Raw genomic sequence first — 5015 nt, forward strand, 5'->3', positions numbered from 1 at the left:
TAACACATATAGTATAAACCCTAAGTCTGTGTTTATATAGTACACAATTACAAGATAACTTCTAGTTGATATGGAATACAATTCTGTCTCCTAAAATATATCAATTAGATATCTTCTACAAGTCTTCCAATCTTCTAACTCTTTTCATGCATATCTTCTTTTGGTTTAGTCTCGATCTTCTACTGTAAATCAGCTTCCTTCCTTAAGTGTAAGTATTCCCACACATAAGTTCTGATATGACCTTAAGTTCTGATATTAAGTTCTGTTCTAGTAAGTCCTGATTTCAGTAAGTCCTGATATGTCCTGTTTGTTAAGATCTGAAAACTAAACATGAATCATATTAGACATGACATCTCAAATATATCTAACAGTACTTTATTTTCAAATCTCAATTTGTCATGGTCATCAGCATCTTCTAAACATGCCATCTTCTTGTCATCAAAAGATACATGTATAGATTCCATGACTGTTCTTGTTCTCAGATTGTAAACTCTGAAGGCTTTTGTGGACAATGGATATCCCACAAAAATTTCTTTATTATCTTTTAGATCAAACTTGGTCAGCTGCTCCGGATGAGTTTTGAGAACAAAACACTTACAACTAAAAATATGAAAGTACTTCAAATTTGCCTTCTTTCCCTTCACCATCGCAGATGGTGTTTTTCCATGCATGTTGATCAAGGTTGCATTTTGTGTAAAGCAAGCAGTTTGCACAGCCTCAACCCAGAAGTAGGTAGGTAATCTTGCTTCTTCTAGCATGGTTCTCGCAGCTTCTATAAGAGTTCTATTATTTTTTTCAACAACTCCATTTTATTGTGGAGTTCCAGGAGCAGAAAACTTTGGTTTTATCCCCTTGAGTATGCAGAACTCTTCCATAGAGCTATTCTTAAATTCAGTTCCATTATCACTTCTGATGATCTTCACTTTGTATGTTGATTCTTTTTCCATCTCCCTCACATGATCAAGAAGAATGGATGGAGATTCATCCTTGGTGTGTAGAAAATACACCCATGTGTATCTTGTATATTTATCAACAATTACGAGTGCATACCTCTTCTTGGCAATTGATATAACATTCACTGGACCAAAGAGATCAATATGAAGTAGATGATATGGTTCAAGAATGGAGGATTCAGTTTTACTCTTGAAAGATGTTTTCCTTTGCTTGGCTTTCTGGCATGAATCACATAAGCCATCAGGAGTAAACACTGCATTGAACGATCCTCTCACAAGACATTTCCACACAAGTTCATTGATGTTGTTGAAGTTGAGGTGAGAAAGTCTTTTATGCCAGTTCCAGCTTTCTTCCACAGATGCTCTACTCAGTAGACAAACTTCTGAATCACCAATACTTGTGGAGCCTCTGGCTTCATATAAACTACCATGTCTTACACTAGTCATTGCAATTTTTCCATCAATATTTATACATGCAGAAACATATTTTGCTTTAATTAAAGAGGGTTTCGGTTTATAATAATCATAATACAAACTGTGATACTCTTTACATGTATAAATAGAGTGCCAAACACTACCACAATGAAAACAACGACTCTGTGGTTTATATCTAACTGTTCTATTCCTAAACTCTGATTTGGAAGGAACAACATTTATCTCTTTATTCTTCTTGCAAGAGTTAGCAAGATGATTAGTGCTACCACAGTTTGAACAGGCCTTTCTAGGTGCATCAAGAGGAGTTACATAATTTATATTCTTATTAACACCTACCTTGCCATTCCTATTTTTCCTAGGCATTTTCCTCTTATGTTTCATATGTAAGTCCTTCAGCTGCTTCTGAGTCATTGAACCAATATTCACTGATTTTGTGTGAACTTGTTCACTCTTATCAGTAATTAAGTTTGATCTAGGTGCTTAGGTTATACCTTCCTCATGGATTGACTTGACAGTATTAGCACTTGGATTGAACTTAATGGTCTTTTTTTGAACCTTGTTCAGTTTGATCTTGCTATCAGTTTTTATTGGTTCTGTTCTCTCAGTTTCTTTACCACTTTTCTTATTAGATTTAGATCTAGCAGAATATCCTAATCCTGATCCCCAATAGCCATTCTCTAAAATTTCCTGAGTTAGTCCAAAGTTTAATGACTTCTCTTTCTTTAGCTAACTCCTTCTCTAGATAAGCATGTTTTTCTAACAATTTTTCTATAACATAAATAACATTATCTCTTTCTTTTTGAATTTCTAGCATGAAAAGCAACTTAATTTCTAGGTGATCATTCCTTTTCTTTAATTCAGATTTTTACTCTTGATTATATTATTCTCTAAGGTTTGATATAAATAACATGCAGAGTCTTAAGAAATAATCTTAATTCATAGATATCATCAGTATCAAAAGTAAGAGTAGTCCGAGGTACCTTTAATTCAGCATTGTCAACCTCACCATCAGCATTTTCCATGAGAGCATAATTGATCTCATCATCTAAATCTGATGAATTATCCCAGTTTCTTTTCTTTGAGATTAAAGCTTGTTTCTTCTCAGCTCTGGGTTTCCTGCAGTCAGCTGCAAAGTGTCTAATTCCATCACAGTTGAAACATCTCTCTTCTGACTTGTCAGGTTTTTAGATCTTGATTCCTTCCATTAAGTATTTCTTCCGTTGTTCCTCTTATCAGAGTTTGAGGAACTGGAAACTTTTCTGTAAAATCTTCTCCCTTTATTAAAGTTCTTGTAGACCATCTTCTTGAAGTTTTTAACCAGTAGGGCAGCCATTTGATCCATGTCTTCGTTGTTGTTATGATCACTGTCAGTATCTGATTCATTATTAGTATTTGAGTCATGATCAGAATTTGATGATTCAGTATCTGACTTTGCAATCATGGCTTTCCCTTTGGAGTAGCTTTTCCTCCTAGCTTTTTTCTTTGGCTCCTCTTCAACCTTGAGTGCAACTGGTCTAAATTTAGATCATTTCCTCTTGCTTCTTTGCCCCATCTCTAGTTCATGAGTTTTTAGAACTCTATAGATCTCATCTAGAGGTGTGTTATCAAGTTGATAGTTATCCCTTATTGATGTGAGTTTAAAGTCCCACTTTTTAGGGAGAGCAAGTAGGAACTTCAAGTTTGAGTCCTCCAAATTATATTCTTTATTGACAAGGGATAAGTGACTCAGCAACTTCTGAAATCTATCATAGATCTCAGTTAAGGACTCATTGTCTCTTGAGTCAAAGTGCTCATATTCTTGAGTAAACATTGTCCTCCTATTTTTCTTGATGGCAGTTGTACCTTGACACTTTACTTATAAATCATCCTATATCTCTTTTGTTATCTTACATCCAATGACTCTATTGGACATAACACTATCAAGATTATTGTGCAGGATGTTTCTGACCTTAGCATCCTTCATAATAGATGAAAGATCTTCAGGAGTATAGTCCTTGTTGTCTTTGTCTATCATCTTCTCTGGTTCTCCTGCAACAGAAATAACTACCTTTATTGGTTTATGAGGACCATCATAAATCCTATTTAGATTTCAGGATCTGTGGCTTCCAAACACATGGCCATCCTGACTTTCCAGATTGGATATTCATGTATCTTCAAGATTGACACCTTGATTGCTTCATCCCTACTCATGTTGCTGCTAATCTGTGATGTGGCTGGGGGTGGTGGTTTTGGATTCTGTGTTTTTTCTTATTTGTATGACATTGTTGATTGATTTTCAGATCTTAAACTGTTTGTTCGTTAATAGCAAGCTCTAATACCAATTGTTAGTTCCTTAATCAACTGTAGAGGGGGTGAATATAGTTAATACAATCAATTCGACAAAGTTTCAACAGAATTAACAGTTTTTATATTAACAGATAACAAACTGATTACAAACGTACTCTCTCGAAAGGATGAACAATTATCCTTGAGAACTGCTAGGTTATGCGAAAGATATAACAATGTTCGCAATGCTTATAGCATGAACCTAATTTGTGCTTTATATAGAGCACAACTACATAATGTATATGGAATCTTATTCTATTAACAACAAGAAAACCTAATACAATACTTCTGAGATAAAGTCCTTCACCGCCTTAAGTTCCTGTTTCCTTCTCCTTATCGAAGATCAACTGATGTGACAAATACTGATTACATCATCCGTTGACATCATCATCCGTCGATATCATCATCCGTTAATATCATCATCATCCGTTGATATATAAGTTCTGATGTGAACTTCTGATAGTTTCTGCTTGATATCATCAATTACTCCTAACAATAACAACTTTCACAAAACTTGTAGATGAAATTGTTATGTTAAATTCTTCATCCTAAAGGCAAGAACTCAGCTAATGTGTTACAGCAGATTAATCTCTGATAAATCAAAATTAATTTGATTTAATTAGAAATTAACTGGAATATCATTTATAAATATTTCAAGATTCTCCTGTATATTTATTTTTCAAAATTCAAATTAACTTGGAATTTTTCTAATTATAAGAAAACCTGTCTAATTGTTAATTCATATTTTTTAATACGTGAAATTAATATAAGACATATATCAGTTAAAATCAAGGGTATGTAGAGAAATGAGTTCTCGATAAGTCTAAATGACTTGTCAATAAGTCATTTTGTGACTTCTCCATGGAGTTCTCGATAAGGGTCTTTTATGACTTCTCAATGGGCATCTCGATAAGTCACTCTATGACTTCTCGACAAGCATTGTAGATATCTCGATATACATATTTATATTGACTTCTCTACGAGTATAATTTTTTGGACTTATCAATAACTCAGAACTGGAATTATTTAATTTAATAAATTATTTTAGTAAAATACTTTTGATATAAAATCAACTCTACTTTTATGTTGATTTATTCAATATAAATTGGAATAATTCAGTCCAATTAGGACAAACTGGATATTTATTCTACATCTCGATAAGTCATTATCTAGTTCTCGATAAGAGTTAGGATAGTGACATCTCGACATGAGTTTTCTAATTCACGTGACTTCTCGATAAGAAAATATCAACCGTTTATTCCTTACTTCTCGACAAGTCACATCTCTAGCCTATAAATACCA

This window comes from Apium graveolens, chromosome 7 (assembly GCF_009905375.1).
Source record: "Apium graveolens cultivar Ventura chromosome 7, ASM990537v1, whole genome shotgun sequence".
NCBI classification, from domain to species: Eukaryota; Viridiplantae; Streptophyta; class Magnoliopsida; order Apiales; family Apiaceae; genus Apium; species Apium graveolens.